The sequence below is a fragment of the Choristoneura fumiferana genome, chromosome 29 (genome assembly GCF_025370935.1).
Source record: "Choristoneura fumiferana chromosome 29, NRCan_CFum_1, whole genome shotgun sequence".
Lineage (NCBI taxonomy): Eukaryota > Metazoa > Arthropoda > Insecta > Lepidoptera > Tortricidae > Choristoneura > Choristoneura fumiferana.
In genome coordinates, this window is record NC_133500.1 from 1,631,001 (window position 1) to 1,651,006 (window position 20,006).

Sequence of the window (20,006 nt, forward strand, 5' to 3'; positions counted from 1 at the left end):
TATTAATTTAAAAATAACGAATAAATGCCCAGCAATTATCAAGAAAATGTAATTCGAAAGGCTTCACCTTCACTCATGGACCCCAGGCTGCCCCCAGGGTCGATACTTGGGCCAATACTGTTCTCGCCTTGTGGAAAGGTGAGCTCGATTACGCGCAGAATATTTAAATTGTAATTACGTGTTAAATAACTATTTTCAATGATTGCGTTTATTCGTTGAGTGGGCATTAAGCAAATCATCAATATAGTGGTCAAATTATGGCTAGCCATTCAATTTTGAATTTTATCACTAATGACGTAGATACTGGCATTTGTTCTTATCCTTTTCATTTCATTGGTTTATCATCATCATAATCATCACATCAGCTGTAGGACGTCCACTGTTGGACAAAGTCCCACCCTATACCTCCAATTGCTTCGGTTGGAAGCGGCTTTCATCCACCGTGAACCCGCAGTTTTAACCAGAGGCCGTATTGTCTAACGTTTCTCAGACTCGCGATCACAATCAAATGCAAAAACTGTCATTTGATTGCGATCGCGAGCGTCAGAAATGTTACGCAATAGACCCTCAGGTTCGTCCATCTTGTTGGTGGACGTCCTACGCTGCACTTTCCACTCGAGAACTATTCGGCCTCAACGGATATTCGTTTCATGGATATATGCTTTATAATCGACAATACAGTGTGTTACCGGCAGCCAGGCTTTTTTTAAGGGAGGTTAAAGTAACGTATTTCTGTAACTTAAACAAACCATGACACTAATTTAATTAATAAACTAAAATTCAGACTTAACTTTCTAACGAAATAATAATTGCCAGTAATGTACTGCAAAGTAAATTGACAAGACAGTAATAATCAATGTATCTTTCGGCTGTCATTTAAGCTTACTTATCAATTTACTTTGCTGTACATTGCTGGCAATTATAACTTTGTTAGAAAGTTAGCTATCTATATATCATCATCATCATCATGTCAGCCGAAAGACGTCCACTGCTGGACATAGGCCTCCCCCAAGGCTCTCCACTCAGACCGGTCTTGTGCTTTTCGCATCCACCGCGATCCTGCCGAGTCTATATATAAGTAATATAAATACGGGTACTTTAACCTCCCTTAAAAAAGGCCTGGCTGCCGGCAGCACTGTAGGTATAAAAGAATATGCTAAGGATTGCCTTAAAATCCACACACTTGGATTAGTTCAAAATTGACATAACACAAAAAACATTTTTAGGTTCATTCGTTCGTCTTACTTCAAGTTAAATTATCGCTTTACTACAGACTCGAGTATCAGTCTATTGAGGTCATGCACCCCTTTTTTGCCGAGTGACGTCACATGCGAGGGCCTATGATGTCAGAATGACGTCACTCGTTTTTTATCGGCGCCGTATGCTTAGTTTGCAGACGAATAAAAAGTTAGAATAAAGAGGATCGTGCCTTTCAGTGATGGGTTTCAATGGTAGAAGTTTTGTTGAGACGAATAGAGGGGAAGTAATTGAATAGAACATAAACAAGTACTTCACAAACAACTACAAAAAGATCCATATGGCCGAAGTTAAAAAAATATACATGACCTTAATCTTAAGTCAATAAAGTATGTCGTGTATACATATTATTTTTGTAACTTTGCCCGTATTGATCTTTTTGTAGCTGACTCTGCTGGCTTTTAATCAATTGCCAAGGGCAATATTCCATGGCTGTCATGCTCTTTTACATTTAGGTGGACCAACTCTTATATTAATGTGGAAAAATTGGGATAGGACAATATGTACTTACTCGTAAATTAGTGGTTTTTTTTTCAAATTGAGTTCCAAAGTTGCGTCTAAAATATTTTATTTTGCTCATGCAGTATTTCGGGACAATCAGGATTTAGATTCTCCTGTTCACTTAGCCTGCTAGACATCAAATCAAATATGTCTTGGTTTCTAACTTGATTTCGGCCGTACCGACTACTGCACCGAATTTGAAGTTTTAGATGCTCATTCGACGCAGAATTTAACATTCTTTAATATTGAAGAAGACGGGCGTGCGTACCATTTTTGGCTTACAAAAAATTAGTTTTATCAATGAGGAGTTAAGAAGCACAATGTCGTGCGTGAGTACCTATGAAAAGTTATAAAACTTGAATAAAAGATTAAAAGTTCTTGAAATTTAAAAATATCCCAAGTAAAACACTTAAAATTCCAAAAGAATTGACAGAATGAGTAACTTATACTGAATCGCTAAATTTGACACTGAAGCGATTCAATTCCCACTCAAGTTAAGCGTCATGGTAGGTACGAAAACCGCTTGAAGTGAGTGAATGAAAATGTGTCTGTATCGCTGTCGCTGAACCGTGCTTGAACTGAATCGCAAAAGTAACGTCGTGGTACGAAATAGCGATGCAGTTCAGTTTAGAGCCTAAACTGAATCGTATTAAAGAGCGTGGTAGGCCCCCTGGAATGGGGTAAACTCGGATTACACGCATTTAGAATCAAATGAAGGTATTGAAATTCCAGCTTACTGAAATTAATTCTTCAAAAGCTTTTTAAAGATCATTGATTGGCCTGTGAACGCTAAATAATGATTAAATTTTTTGGAGCAGGTAGCTATAATAAATATTCTTATTTCAAGTTATTTTATGTAGTACTGTCACCAGCATTAATATCTGCCACGTTCTTTCCGGCCCTAGAAATAAGAGTCGTATCAGATATTTATCCACGCTTGTTGTGTCAGATACTGGTGCTGGTGACTGTACGACACTTACAAATTACTTCAGGTGGGACTGATCCATATCACATAATTTATTATGGCATGACCTTTCAAAATAACTTTACAGCGCTATGTAATTCTTCGTGTAGATATTTGCTTAATACTAACTGTTGCCCGTGACTTTTGTCTGCGTCCCACGGTTTCTTTGTACTATAGTATAGTAACTAAGTATCATCATCCCAGCCTATATACGTCCCACTCCAGGCCTCTCGTAGACAGAGGGCTTGGGCGTAGTTTTTCACGCGGGCCCAGTGCGGATTGGGAACTTCACACGCACCATTGAATTGCTTCGCAGGTTTGTGCAGGTTTCCTCACGATGTTTTCCTTTGCCGCAAAGCTCGTGGTAATTTTCAATACTAAGTATACCTCTTCTTTAATTATGTTGTGTAGACAAGTAGAAACCACCACACTTTTTTCCATAAAAGTTGTGAAGGTCACCCCTACTAAATCCTCATCGAATAAAAAAATAAAAAAATCAAGGGACACTTGACACCAATTGAACTGGTCCCAAACTAAGCAAAAGCTTGTACTATGGACACTAGGCAACGGATAAACATACTTATATAGATAAATACAAAACATTAAAAATCTAAGACCCGAGACCAAACATTCGTATTATTCATAAAATTTGACATATACTTATAATAAATATAAAAAAAAACTCATAAACTGGTAACTTAGGTGAGATAAATCGTTTATAACAATAACTGTTATTAATTATTATTGTTATCGTTATATGATTGTTACTACTTTACTTATGTGTGGTTATTTTCACGTGTTCGAATTTTCCAGCGCATTGGTATCAACTGTAACGCTGTAAAATTTCATTGTTAAATAAATTAAAACTACAATACAATAACTCTTTATTGCACATATATTACATATACCTACCACAAATAGTAAGCGATACAGAAAACAGGTACACAGAGAGAAAATTACAAGGTAAGCAAAAAATGTACTGTTAATATAATAATAAACTTCATTGCTGTTTATGTGTATTGAATTCATTCTAATTTGCTCTGATTATTAACGGTAAAGCAATAGGCGGGCTTATCGCTTCAGAACGATATCTCCCAGGCAACCTCTTAACAGACAGAAGTAACTACGTTACAGCAGGTGAATTACGTTTTTCACGGCGTTCTTTGCTCGAACTTAAAAATGAATTTCAATCGAATAATGTGGGAAAAACATGATTCACTGTGCGAGTTAGATAGCACTATATAACTCAATTACACATGATAATTATAGCTTAAACCTTGACCCGCCATAGCCAAGAACTATGGCAAGTTTACACAGGGCGGAATAAAAGAGTCGATTCAGATGCTCACGCGCCGCGCACCTTTTTAAGAGTCCGCAGCAAGCTTGATTCTCCATACAAATCGTAGTTACGTCCTTATTTTAAAATAACAAGTAGTCATCATGATTTTTGTAAATACAATGAGATAAGGCATATCTAGGCCTGAAATTAGTTTATGACTCTTGAAATGGTATTACAAAGAAAATAGAACGAGTACAAGTTTTGCATTTTAAGAGCCAAAAACCCTGTGCAGTTCGGTTAAATACTACGGCCAAAATATAGTTCAGATTGAAGTCAAAACCTATTTCCGGCATCGACTAAACTATGTAGTTTCATAAGAAAAAGCATTTTTCCGAAATGATTTTGTGGTTTTCAAATGAGAACGAAACTACGAAAATCAGTAAAAAAACTATACATTTTTTATGCGAATCTGCAGCGAATCACTCTAGCGCGGGGGAACGGTACGGGGGAGGGCGGTACGCGCCGCCCTTTGTCCTTGGTTTACGCTGGCCCTGCGTGTGCGTGCGTCGCTCGTTAGTAGTGACTCGTCAGCTGTGCGCGAGAGTTACGTAATATTATTTTGGTGAATTCTCTTCGTATCATAAACGCGATCTAACTACTTACGACTTGGACTGATAACGGATTTGATATTTCTTGGTGATACTGGTGGTGTGTGTGCACATACTGTTCGACGACCTTGGCTTTCTTATATGGACTTTGCATTTTTATGTTACAAAAATGGATAAACAGGGTAAGTACCTACCTAGATGCATTTTAGTCAATATTACCAAGTACTTATAAAAAATGGGTCCATATATCGGCTCGCATACTGACAAACGATGATTTGGACAAAAAATAATTATGGTTTTACTAGAAAAGAGAAAAGAGTACCTATGCGAACTATGGCGCTCCCATAAAAAATTATTATTAATGTTCTTGTTTCCAGAAGTGAAAAGATCATCGAAGACAAGATTATGGTTATCGGCTCGTAGGAAAAAAAAGGACCGGCTCGTCATAAAAAAGAAAACATTAATCCTAATAGGTAAGTTATAACTAGGACAGTAGCGTAAGATTTTTCTTCCTTGTCCTCTATTACAAGCTTTTATTTAGTTTCACCTGTCCCGATATTTGTCTGTAATCAAATCTTGCATTCGACCAACTTCTAGCAGTCGGATTGACTTGAAATTTTGCATAATTATGTAAATTGCGTGACAATACAATAATCTGGTAGCTGACATCCTGGTAGTCCGGCCAGAATCGTCTCCGAAGGACGGAACTCTTCAACTGTTACAATGTTATCGACTTGTTTTTGGTATAGGTACAAAATAAATGTAGTTTGGGTAACAATGCTAGTAAAGTCGACAAAAAGTACAGTCAGCAAAAAAGCTTGTATTAAAAATGAATTTTCGTACTCGTACCTTTATTTATTATTTTTGTACGACGTAGGTACACCACACAAACTTGTTATTTCACTTATACAGGTCATAGCACTGTAATAGCACATTGTGTATTAGGGCGGTAAGTAAGGTATTACGAACGAAGTATTACCTCTGGTAGTCTCTGTTATTACTTTGACTAATGGCGACTGACGTCATTTCACCATGTATGTATTTTTCACATGTGCAGTACGCTTGGCACCGGAGAGCATGCCAGTGAGCAGTCTGATAGTGATAACAATACCGATCCTCCACCTCAACCTCTAAATTTAAGCAGGTTAGTGTTTTTATTATTATTTTTACTAGTTTACAATCTTTTATTTAACTTGCAATGTATGTACCTATGTACTCGTATGTATGTATGTGAGGCTCAAATCCTGCGAGTTGAATTTGACTCAGTTTCAGTGGTCGAATTGACTTGAAATTTGGTATACTTATGTGAATTGCGTGACAATACAATAATCTGGTAGCTGACATCCTGGTAGTCCGGCCAGGATCGTCTCCGCAGGACGGAATTCTTCAACGGTTAATGGCATCGACTTGAAATTTCGTATGATGTAGTTTAATAGGTAACAATGCTAGTAAAGTCGACAAAAAGTACAGTCAGCAAAAAAAAAGCTTGAACAGATTTTTTTTTTTACCAAAAACTTATTTCACAGCTACTTACGTTTTTCACTTGTAGTTTTATTTTCGCTCTTGACTGCAACTGCACTGAGACTAGTACCTACTCGTACCTATATTGACACGGCTATTAAAGATGATTTCAGTTTATTATCTTGATCGATGTACACCGCACTTCTGTTATTTCACTTATACAGGTCATAGCACTATAATATCCCATTGTTCATTAAGGGCGATAAGTAAGGTATTACGAACGAAGTATTACCTCTGGTAGTCTCTGTTATTACTTTGACTAATGGCGACTGACGTCATTTCACTATGTATGTATTTTTTACATGTGCAGTACGCTTGGCACCGGAGAGCATGCCAGTGAGCAGTCTGATAGTGATAACAATACCGATCCTCCGCCTCAATTTCAAAATTTTAGCAGGTTGGTGTTTTTTATTATTATTTTTACAAGCTTTTACCTTGCAATAGTTGCAATGTATGTACCTATGAATGTATGTGCAGGTAAAATCTTGCGAGTTGAATTTGACCCACTTCTTCCACATTTGGTACGGAAAAGTAGTTTGGATGAAAATGCAAGTACAGTCAGCAAAAAGCTTGTATTAAAAATGTAGTCGCGCGCACAATATGGCACCGAAAATCGAAACGTATTTTTTGCATAGCGTCACCGGCGTTAGAAGTTTTCTGTAGTAGTGTACGCCTCATAATGCAGTATCAAATATTTTTATTTCACCGTATACTCTGATTTAACCTTGCATGGTATAAATATAACGTAACTTTTTTTTTCCTTTCAGAAATTTGAGTCCGAGTACTCCGTCCTCGACACCATCATTACAAATTGAACTTGATCATGATAGCAATGAGGAAGTCGTACGTAAAATGACAGGTCGACGAATTTTCAATGTTCAATATTTATTTGAACAAATGAAGGCTGTGGATCATAGTCCATTTAATTGCAGCTTTAAAGATATGGATTTTGTGAAGGAGTCGAGAATCGGATTCCAGTCAACTTTTCTTTTCAAATGCAAAATGTGTGGCAAAAAAGAAGCATTTAATAATGAAAAACTAGAGTCTAAAATTAATAAAAATGTTGTTCAAGCAGTCGTATGTTCGGGTAGTGGCTTTTCCCAATTAGATGAGCTTTGCGCTCATTTAGATATGCCATGTATAGCGGAGAAAACATTTGGGAAAGAGAATTTGTTGCTTGGGGATGTTTTAAAAGATATCTCTTTGAAGAGCATGTTTGAGGCAGGACTCGAAGAAAAACAAATGGCAATTGAAAAAGGAAACGTAGACGCTGATGGCGTTCCCTACATCACAGTAGTAGCGGACGCATCGTGGGGAAAAGATCATATCGTACCAGCAATTATAATTCATTATCCGGGGTAGCGTGCATTATTGGGTATGAAACTAAAAAGGTTCTCTTTTTAGGAATACGGAATTCTTATTGCTCTGTATGCGCTGTTGCAAGTAATAAAAAGATTGAGGTCAAGAAACATAAATGTTTTAAAAACTGGTCTGGTAGCTCCACAGCAATGGAAGCCGACGGTGTAGTAGAAGGTTTTAAATGCAGCATAAATATGCATGGCTTGAAATACACCAAACTTATTGGTGATGGCGATAGCAGTGTCATGAGTGCTTTAAACGAAGCATTGCCATATGGCCACTCCACTGCTATACACAAAATAGAATGCAGTAATCATTTATTACGAAATTATTGCACTAAATTGAGAAATTTGACAAAAAAAACTGAAAATAAACAAGGACCTGTCCCTATTATCATGAGGAAATGCCTAAATGATAACATATTGCGACTACGAAAGGCAATTAAAGGAGCAATAGACTTTTCTTCGAAAATGGAAGGGAAAACTTTTACTGAGAAAGTAAATGAATTAAAAAAAGACCTACGAAACGGGCCTTGCCACGTTTTTGTGAGCATGCCAACTGCAAAACATATTTTTGTAATGGCCCGAAACCAGGCGAAGAAAACTTCATAGGCCAAATGAAAGATTGTGGCTTGTGGTATGACATATACACCGCTATAAGTCCTATTTTAAACAATGCCGAAAGTCTCCTTATGGGGCAAACAAACAATATTGTTGAGCAGTTTAATGCACTAATCGCAAAATTTATAGGAGGCAAACGAATAAATTACTCCCTTCGTGGATCTTATGAGTCCCGTTGCTACGCAGCTGCTACAAAAAGAAACACCGGGAGTCTTGTAGCAACCATGAGTAAAGTATTAACAAAAAATGAAGAACTGGGGACTTACACGCAGAAGTATGAGAAGAGGCAGGCAGAAAAGGCGAAAAGAAAATCAAGCCAAGACAAAAAATCAAAACGAAGAAAACGTATCGCAGGACCCGATGAACATTACGGTGATATCGAAAAAGAACCAGATATGGAAGTTGAGCACTACGAAAAAAGAAAACAAGCACTCTTAGCAGACTTTTCAAAAAGTAAAATAGAACTTGAAAATATCCAAAAAGATACCGTTGGGCAGGCAACGAACCCTGAATGGATCAAACAACGAAAATACGCCTTACTGCGTCAGTGTTTGGTCAAATATGTAAGAGAAGAGCTGCCACGTCGTGTAAAAATATTATAAAAACACTCTTATATAGCAATTTTAAAGGTAGCGATGCTACTAGATACGGCAATGAGAATGAGCCCATCGCTTTAAAAGAGACTGAAGCTGCACTAGGAGTGCAAGTATCACCTTGTGGGTTATACATCCTCGAGGAACACCAGTATTTAGGCGCGAGTCCCGACGGAGTCATAGACGAAGAAACAATTGTGGAGATCAAATGCCCAGCTTCGGCGGCAAATATGACGCCAACAGAAGCTATTTTAAAGAAAAAAATTACTTTCTGTGTGTTGGACGAAAGTGATCCTCAGAAAATAAAACTGAAGCAAAATCACAACTACTTTTATCAAGTACAAGGTCAGTTAAATATTACAAAAAAAGATACTGTATCTTCGTGGTGTGGACTCCAAAAGGCATATTATTCGAAAAAATCGAAAAGGATACAGGATTCTGGGAGAGCATATTAAATAAATTGAGAAAATTTTACATGGAATGCATACTACCTGAAATTATAGATCCGCGTCTACCTAGAAAGTTACCGATACGAGAGAGTTCTTAAAAATAAGCGAATTTTCATACTTGTATGTATTAAAAATAAAACACAATATTGTATGACTTTTTTTATTTTATTCAATACACCCAATCTTCAATGTGTCCAATCAAGTTGATGTTGTAGTCTATAGATATTATACTTTTCACTTCTCATGCTCGTAAAGTTCGTTTTTATGCTGAGATTAAGCGACATAAAATGACTTTTTATGCTCTAGTGCATAAAATAAAATCTTTGTCTAAGACCAAGCTAATCAGGTGTCAACCAGCCACAAACAGAAAGTTTTTAACTTTTTTATTTATTTATATAAAACTAAAAATTAACCAAATCAATCAAAATAAATCAATAAAATAAAAAAATAGAATTATGTATATAGTAATTCATGAAAAATAAAAGAAACATAGTAAGTGAACCATTGTTTCCACTGTTGCTATTTCCTCGAATTAATCGAAGTAAAAAGCAGTGTAAAACTCGAGCATTAAACCCATTTTTCCCTCGACGTGTCTATCCACCCTCGCCGTACCGGAACGAACGTCTTAAAATCGTAAACGTCGTAAAATGGCTCGTTTTATGCTCTTGTTGTACAATCGACTATTTCACTTCTCATGCTCGTAAAGTGCGTGTTCATGCTGCATCTAGGCAACATACAATAACTTTTTATGCTCTAGTGCATAAAGTAGAATCTTCGTCTAAGGTCAAGGCAATCAAGGTGTGAAACCACAAACAAAAGAGTTTCTACATATTTTTTTATTTTTTTACACCTAAAAATCAATCAAATCGATGAAAATAAATCAATAAAACTAATATAGTAAAGCATGAAAAATAAAAGGTACAAAATAAGTGAACATTTATTTTTACTATTGCTATTTCATTTCTTCGCAAGCGAAGTGAAAAGCAGAGTGTAAAACTCTAGCATTGAGCCCATTTTCCCCTCGACGTTTCTATCCACCCTCGCCGTGGCTCGGGTGGCTATATGAACGTCTCGGGTAAAATTGCTCGTTTTATGCTTTTGTTGTACAATATACTATTTCATCACACTTGCTCGTAAACAGTGTCGTAAGCTGCAGGCTAACTTGGTTGCAGTCCTTAATAAAACCTAAGGGCCTTTTTTTGGCGTTATGAGTTGTTGCGCGTACTAATACTGCTGCGCGCGCAGGTTCTGCACGACTAGCAGGAGGACCTCGTGCACGCATGTCAGGCACATGCTGCGGGAGGCGGAGGGCGGCTGGTAGCTGGCGCTGCCAAGAACTGCACCAGCGGTATCGGCAATTTTTGTAACAATAATATTTTTCTTTTACACATATACAATTTTACTCGCAAATGTGATGAAAACATTGTAAGTCGCACGGGCGGTACTATAATTATGAACATCGACCTAGTCCTCAGTCTTTGACTTTGAGCTTCTAATACTCTCGTTCGTAATTTCTTATTAACCGCCCTTAAGACATAATGTACTATTACGCCACACCTGGCCATAATGTGAGTTTTACCGCCCGCTATGCGCATGGTAAAACCCACTTTCTGGCAAGGTGAAGACGTAAAATTGTGTACTCACCATGGGCAGTAAAAAAGTTTTACAGCGTAATGTGTAGTGTAATGTACATTTACGTTTTTGGAACGCCAAATAATATCCTAGCCGGTAGCTGCCCTCCCGCGCTGTATATATTATAATCTTGGTCTGGAGATGTTTCTACTGTTATATTCTACTTAGATACTGCAATAATTTCACCATTGTATGAAGATATTTTACTGCAATTGTTACTGTGACATGTCTCTAGCTCCGCCTTCCCGCTAGCGCGCTCTTGCTTTCTTTCTAGCGCCCTGTCTTACTCTAGGTGAAACAACAACATTTTAAAGCGTTAGCGCGTGATCTCAACGCGGAGTTGAGCGCTACTTGCTGCGGACTCTTAAATTTGACAATGGCGCACAGTGAATCACGGGGGGCTATCTTGAGGCAAGATACTATTTCTTGATAGAGTTTGTCATTATCATATTCCTGTGAAATCCTGTAATATAACACAGAACTTTGCTTACCTACATCCTACTAATATTATAAATGCGAAAGTTTGTAAGTCTGTTTGTTTGTTACTTCATTACGTCTGAACCACTGAACCGATTTAGATGAAATTCGGTATACAGATGGTTTGAGTCCCGGAGAAGGATTTAGGATAGTTTTTATCCCGGAAAACTCCCGCGGGATAGCGACGAACTGATTTTGCGCGGACGGAGTCGCGGGTAGCGGCTAGTATTTCTACGAGTATAAGGGGCTGTTTCACCATCCATTGATTAGTGTTAACTGACGGTTAAATGTGATGCCGTCTCCGTCTATTCGAACAAAACAAATAGAGACGGCATCACATTTAACCGTCAGTTAACACTAATCAATGGATGGTGAAACAGCCCCTAGACCACTATCATAATTTCATACATTACTACCTAGCATTACATACCCGGCAGAATTGTAATTTCAGTTGATTATATTTTTGAGTTGTTTGCAATCAATTTTATTTTATTTTTGATTTAATTAATTTTGTATGTCTGTGCTACCTACGAGTACCTGTATATAATGTTTTTCCCTACGCCCATTGGCAAGACATACTTAGAACATTACCAAATGTATAACAACTCTATATCTATCTATGGGTCCCACTGAAAAACAGCGTTGTGGCTTGCCGCAACATTATGCTGAGTGGGTCCCAATTTATACTATTCGATGTTTTTTGTTAATTATTATTTCTTCCTAACGTGTTTTTTCTGTGTATCGAATATGTGTAAATAAATGTCTCTCTCTCTCTCTCTCTCTCTCTCTCATATCTTACAGCCTACCTATCTTTCTTCTGATTCTGAAAATGATGAGTTATAAAAAATTGCAACTTTGATGTCCAGCCGTGAAAGATTAAACCACGCATACGAACTCATGCACGCAAACATGCTTATGTAGTTTATGAGCTGTACCATTAAACCTGTGCTTTACAAAGTTGATGATTTACAATCAACGTCATAAAAAACAGCCATCACGTTAAATATAATGTAAGGACCTTTTGACATATTTGTAATGTATTGGTAATCTATCTGTTTATGATTTTAACTGTACTTACGTGGCTGTATTTGCATTTTTACAACAGCGCCACTAGTGACTAGCGCCAGCACTATATGTTTAATGTTTATTTGGGAAAAAAACGGTACAATATGTAAAAAATAAACTTAAGAAAATAAGACTTAGATTAAACATTCACCAGCATATATGCCACTATTAAATTATACAGTATTGATTTCAGTAAGTATGGGTTTCGGGACTCTCGGAAAGGGCTCTGGTGATTTCGATGAAATTTGCTATGTCGTAGTTTTTGGGGGTTTCTATCTAGATTGCCCTCAATTCTGAGGAAACACGCGTTTTCGAGTTTTACCCGAGCAAAGCTCGGTCACCCTGTGTATTATTATAATAGTATGGTTAATCATAAAATATAACCTTCATAGGCATTTTAACGAATGGTAAAAAGCTCAATTGACCTAATTTCAAAATGACGGATTAAAAAACCTGGCTTTTCGGAACCATTCGAATTCATTCGATGATATATCGATGACAAGGTGATTAGGTGAACCTTGATCAAAATTATATGTGATCCCTTGAGACGTTGTGCTTAATGTGGTTCACTAATGTTTCGCAACTAACGTGTGGCAACTTGATTCATTTCGCAACTGTTTAATATTTCTGAAACTGTAATTATTTCAGGATTTATTTAAAACTAACCTAGCCTAAAAGGTTTTACACGACGGCCCTAAAAAAATCCTTAAATATTTCCAGTTTAAGAGTTTGCGAAATGAAAAGTTGCGAAATGAATCAGGTTGCCAAACGTCAGTTGCGAGATGAACGGATACCGCTTAACATATACATATATATCCTGGTAGTGGATATAAATGCAAAAATTTGTACCTAAATGTGTGTTTGTTGCTCTCCCACAATAAACCGCTGGACAGATTTGGATGAAATTTGGTGTTTAAATAACTTCGGGCGTCTAAAATTACGTAACACATTGGCTATTTTTATAAGCTTTTATTTAGTTTCACCACTTTCATCTGTCCCGTTGTCTGTCTGCCTGTCTGTCTGTCTGTAATCAAATCTTGCAAGGTAAATTTGACCAACTTCCAGTAGTCGGATTGACTTGAAATTTGGAATACTTATGTAAATCGCGTGACAATACAATAATCTAGTAGTGACACCCTGGTAGTCCAGCCAAGATCGTCTCCGCAGGACGAAACTCTTCAACGGTCAATAGCATCGACTTGAAATTTGGTATGCAAATGTAGTTTGGGTGATAATGCAAGTACAGCCAACAAAAAGTACAGTCAGCAAAAAAAGTTTGTATTAAATTTTTTTTTTATGGTTAGGTTATTTAAATTGATATTCCTACGGAATCAATGTTTAGCCTACTAGAGACATGAAATTTTACACGGATGTCCGTCATACAATTTAAATGATGATCACGAAGTAATTTGGAAGTTTGGAAAGTTTAGTGGTCGGATTGACTTGGAATTTGGTACACATGGGTAGGTACTCGTAGATAGGACATGATGACATTACAAGTACAGTCTACAAAGAGTCCATTCAGCAAAAAAAGGTTGTACCAAAAACAATTTTTTGAACAAAAACTTTCGTCTACCTGGAGTAGCATTTTGTGTATCGACATGTTTCGATAATCGACGCTGGGAAGTCGATTTTAGAATTAAATATATCGGTGAATCGACGCGAGCCGATCAGCAGTAAACATCAATCGATAACCTCCGCTCTCAATATCTAGTGTTTTCAGAACTATATCATGGCTTATTTTTAGTATATATGTAATCCAGTTTTCTCAATCTGTACAGCTGTTCATTCAAAAACTAGCCAAGTCAAGTTTTGAACTTGCGAACCAAGCGGTTTGACATGAACTTTGCTCTCATTTCACATTTGTTGTGTTTGATGGGATGTGTTTGATTGTCTACAGCATTAATCTTTTCCCAAATATTTATAATAATGTAAAATAATAAATACAACAAAATTCACAATTAATTTAAAACAACGAACTAAGTATATATACCTACACCAAAGGTTTAATTTTGACATGATGTTTTAGCAAAATATTCGTCTACTAAACTATATAAATGCTCTAGATCAGGGTTTCTCAAACTTATGGCTCCACGTACCCCTGTTAAAGTTTCTAGACGACAGCGACCCCCCCCAAGAAAGTTGAATGTTGATGAAAATTGGCTGTTGAAGAAACTAAGTTTATTTTTATTTCAATCATCATGCTAATATAATGTGTATTATTGATTTCAATAAAAGGTAACAAATATAGGTAATAATCATCTTGCCAACGAAAATACAAACTGAAACAACAACAAATAACAAACAAATAAGTGGAGTTGAAATAAAAAATACAAAAAGACTCCTAAAACCAATCTTATTCATCTTGCCAGTCTTGCAGCCACCATCACGTAAACCTTGTCGCGAACCCCCTACCGTCGAATAGCGAACCCCTAGGGGTTCGCGTACCCCACTTTGAGAAACCCTGCTCTAGATTTTCCACGATCCTCTGCTTGAGAGTTAAACCAAACCACTACCACTAGACCACCACGGCTTTTTTTAAATATAATATAAACCCATGCATTTTCTACATTGTAAATAATGCGAATCAGTCACTACGAGATCTTCCATCGAGATTTCTTTCAATTCCCACTTCTGTTTGTTTATCAATATAGGCGTGAGATCGAAACCGATCTGTTTTGCCTTCAGTATCTAGGTTAGTAAAGTTAGTGTTTATATTTAGTGTCTATGACTAAGTGCTATAATACAGCGCAAGATTAACTCTATGTGGTGGAATTGTAGAGCTGTTTTTGCATAAGTAGGTGGAGGTAACTTAATGGTTGGAGTATGACTCAGTCTGTCTGTGTGTGCCGCAGGATGTGGTTCCCTCGGTTGTGAGAAAATCTGTGTTTTTGTGTAAAAAATATATGATTTTTGTGTAGTTGTATGTTAATACCTAATGGTGAGTTCCTAAAGTTGAGTTTCTTGACGGATTCTTCTCAGCAGAGGTTTTTCCGAACCGGTGGTAGTTTTTTTTTGACATTCATAAGTGCTTGTTATAGCCTAAATTGAATAAAGATATTTTGACTTTGACTTTGACTTTGAAAGTAAGTTAGTTAGTTTGGTAACTGATATTTTGTTAGATATTGTTTTAAACTTTTGTTATTTATATTCTAACATGTTTGACGGCCATGTGGTTAGAGAACCTGACTATGAAGCTTGAGGTCCAGGGTTCGATCCCCGATCGGGGCAGATATTTGTATGAATAATACGAATGTTTGTTCTCGGGTCTTGGACATTTAATATTTATTTGAGTATACATATAATACAGGATTTAGAGATAAGGATCAGGATTTAAAATTGTCACAAACGGATATATGTATTTTTATGTATTTAATATGGTAGTGGCCACCCTTGCCAAAAGGGCCGGGCTGAAAATCAGCGCTGAATTTATCTTCAGCATATGCTGAGATCGGTACCTATTGCCAAGATTAGTTTTTAAGTTTTTGTTTATTTGTCTTCTTCTTTTTTTGTAATGTAACTAGCATGGCAATAAAGTTTTATTATTATTATTATTATTATAAAATAATAATATCTTGGGACAAATTACACTAATTGACCTAGCCCCAACCAAACTAAGTAACAGTTAACAATAAACGACTAAAAGAACTAACCTAAAGATACCTCTACTAAAAACTTACTTTATTTATTTGGTTTTTATTTAACGCATTAAAGACGACACACTAGAAACTTACTTGGAAAACACGCCATCATTATTATATATTATACTATCTTTTGCCTGCGGCTTTGCCCGCGTGGAATTCGGTTATCGCGCGCTGTTCCCTCGGGAACTGTGCATTTTTTCGGGATAAAAAGTAACCTATGTTACTCTCTAGCCCATAAAACTATCTCTATGCTAAAAATCACGTCAATCCATCGCTCCGTTTCGACGTGAAAGACGGACAAACATACAAACACACACACTTTCGCATTTATAATACTGCCCCCCTAAGCTGAAAGGCGATATCTAAAAAAAACGCTTTTCTGTCATTTACACTAGTTTTTTACATTTACTATAGTTATTTTTTTGAGATAGCGCCTTTTGGCTTTGGAGGACCGAATATTAGTAAGGATTTTTGTGTGTTTTTGTTTTGTATAATTTGAATTTTACAGCGCATTGCTGTTGTAACTGTAATGCTGAAATTGTTTGTTGACAAATAAAAAGCAAATAAATAAAATAAATAAATAAATCATCAGACCGCCCTCGCCGCGCCACGCCCGGAGGTCCAAGAGTATCGATAAATCGATGATGCAAGCACTAACAATACCTAACCAATTAGGGCTACTTCACACGGCACGCGTGATAATTATAATTAACCGACAGCCAAGGGATTGCTAATTGCTGATAAGGTGATAAATAAATTAATTGCATAGTAGAGAGTAGGATTTATTGCAGTACTTGCGATGGGAGGTACTTTAAACTTCATCATCATCATATCAGCTGTAGGCCGTCTTCTGTTGGACATAGGCCTCCCCCATAGACCTCCAGTGGCTTCGGTTGGATGCGGCCTGCATCCACCGTGAACCCGCGGCTTTAACCAGGTCATCCGTCCATCTCGTTGGTGGACATCCTACGCCGCGCTTGCCGATTCGCGATCTCCATTCGAGAACTTTTCGGTCGCAATGGCTATCTGTTCTCCGTGCTATATGGCCTGCCCATTCTCACTTCAACGAGGTTATTCGCTTGGCTATGTCAGTGACCCTCGTTCTTCTACGTATCTCCTCCCGAATATATAGTTGCGTATATTATACATTATACGCAATATAGGTACTTTTTTTATTCGACTGGATGGCAAACGAGCAAGTGGGTCTCCTGATGGTAAGAGATCACCACCGCCCATAAACATCTGCAACACCAGGGGTATTGCAGATGCGTTGCCAACCTAGAGGCCTAAGATGGGATACCTCAATACTTATGTGTATGAAAAAGATTCGCTTCTCACCTTCCGTCCCTCTGTATGTATGTATGTAAATATACAGGTACGAGACTGATTGTAATGCGGTTTAAAGAATGCAATTATCCCATTAGGTTAATTTAACTGTTCATATCTTAATATGTAGTTCTGAAAACACTAAGGGGGCTGTTTCACCATCCATTGATTAGTGTTAACTGACGGTTAAATGTGATGCCGTCTCCGTCTATTCGAACAAAACAAATAGAGACGGCATCACATTTAACCGTCAGTTAACACTAATCAATGGATGGTGAAACAGCCCCTAAGTGTTCAGCAAAATACAACAAAGGTAGCCGTCACCTTACAAGTACTTTTGCTAATCGTCGAACGCTCGTAGCGCGTCGTATTGATAAGGATTCACAACAAAAAAACTCCAGCACACGTGTTTTGTCTGTAGCATCTATAACACCTAGATAAAGATTCTATATCATTTATATACCTTTGTACATCAATTAAATTATTTCAATACAAATAAACTAAACATAAAATTTTATTTACAACACAAGATACAATAATATGATAGGAAACAAAATTAATAAAAACAACATAAATATACCTAACTATAAAAAGAAAACAGCATCTAAGAGGCCTCCTGCGGCATAGACCCCAACACACTGGCGGCATTACCTCTCTGTACAGTTAGAGAAATTCGCTGGGAGAGGTAAGCGCCAGCTCTGGGGTCTCCTGAGGTCTCTATCAGCCGGGACGACAAGGCTCCCATGAAGGCCTTCAGATTCTATATGTTTTAGTTATTTTAATTTAATAGTAGTTTTAGTCCTATGGATATTATGTATTTTCTTGATATTTCTTAATAAATTAGACGACCAGATGGCCTAGTGGTTAGAGAACCTGACTACGAAGCTTGAGGTCCCGGGTTCGATTCCCGTGTCGGGGCAGATATTTGTATGAAAAATACGAATGTTTGTTCTCGGGTCTTGGGTGTTTAATATGTATTTAAGTATGTATCTATATCTATATAATTATATTTATCCGTTGCTTAGTACCCATAACACAAGCTTTGCTAAGCTTACTTTGGGACTAGGTCAATTGGTGTGAATTGTCCCGTGATATTTATTTATTTATTTAAATTAAGTACCTAAAAAACTAAAAAAAAACGTTTAACATCATATGTTATAGCATAAAGTAGCTCAGTTATACAACTAGAATAGTAGAATCGAACCTTGGATTTAAAGCCTCTATAGCCAGAGGCGCCCTGTATGAACATTGATATCGGGATATGTAGTTTACTTATTTTGAATTAAAAAAAAATGGTCGTTGGGCCTGAAAGGTTCTCGAGTGGAGACCGCGGATCGGCAAGCGCAGCGTAGGACGTCCACCAACGAGATGGACGGATGATCTGGTTAAAGCCGCGGGTTCACGGTGGATGCAGGCCGCTGCCAACCGAGCCAACTGAAGGTGAATGTGGGAGGCCTATGTCCAACAGCAATACCCCTGGTGTTGCAGATGTTTATGGGCGGTGGTGATCTCTTACCATCAGGAGACCCACTTGCTCGTTTGCCATCCAGTCGAATAAAAAAAAAAAAAAAAACAGCGGACGTCCTACGGCTGATTTGATGATGATGATGAAAAAAAATACCTAAGTAGTTTTTTTACCTATTAGCGTGAACTTATGATCTTTGTACATTTAATCAAGTCACTCGTGTTTAATAATCATAAAGTCATATTAACGCAGAGTCTAGACTTTAATCAAATTTGCAAATAATCGTAATTGACCTTTCTTACTTGACATGACACTGTTCAACACTGAATTCTAGTCCTTATTCCCATTGCACAAAGTCCAAACTATTCAGCCAAGAAAAAGCTCACGAGTAGACTACTTTATTTCAAGCTCTATCAGCATTGGATAGAGTTCTTTATCTGTACGTGTGTGCAAAATGTTTTGTTAAGCGATTTTGGGCACTGTTACCGGTACAAAAGGTCGTCGTAGTTGGTAATAGTAAGTTGGTATTGTTCACTGTTGGGGTGATATCATAGTGATGTCATTTAGGCAAGGTCGGGCATGAACAGGATAAATTTGGTTTACTAATTTACTTTTTTTAATAAATTTTAATTAGAAGTATCTTTAAACGAGAAATTCTTAATATTTATTTGTTGAATACCTAATCAATATTATGTAGGTATGATCAATATATTATATGCAAAGTTTACTAAGGATTGGCATTATAGGGGCTACGAAACGCCAGTGTTGCCATGCGTGGCCGCTTGATAGAGCCTGAGACCCTGGACCCGGGAAAAACGATTGTCAATTGTCAGTTTGTAAAAGAAGTCTGGCCCGAGTCGACAGTTGAGGAACCTCTCAGGAACCGTTACAGTTTTCTTTATACTTGGTTTGGATAGGTATTTAATTAAATGTAAACAAATGTCAGCTGCCAGATTTGGTACATTCAAGGATTTTAAACATTTAATTTTTACTTATCTATCACTGTAATACAAACTAGACTAGTGTATTTCAGTACAGAAATGTAAATTAGATAGTTTATTGGGGGGGATTTCAATATTCAAGACACCAATTGACGTTGTTTTGTTTACATTATATTACATTTCGATTCTATTCTATTCTACTTCTTTTCTTTAAGTTACTGTTAATCGTTGTGGTAATGGCATTACTAAGATTTCAGTGAATGCGTGCCGAACTGAGGTCGTACTATCTAACGTTACTGTCTCTC

General features: G+C 37.1%; 1 protein-coding gene across 7 annotated transcripts in view; it reads left to right on the forward strand.

The window, feature by feature from the left end:
• Positions 1–20,006, forward strand: part of LOC141444300 (uncharacterized) — a 90,142-nt gene that overhangs the window by 8,469 nt on the left and 61,667 nt on the right. Inside the window, exon 1 of one of the 7 annotated variants that reach the window (XM_074109822.1) lies at positions 15,165–15,266. The exons of the other annotated variants lie outside the window; for them this stretch is intronic. The gene's annotated coding sequence lies outside the window, so the exon portion shown is untranslated. Of the gene's footprint in view, positions 1–15,164; positions 15,267–20,006 lie in introns of those variants that run through there. 7 annotated transcript variants of the gene reach the window in all.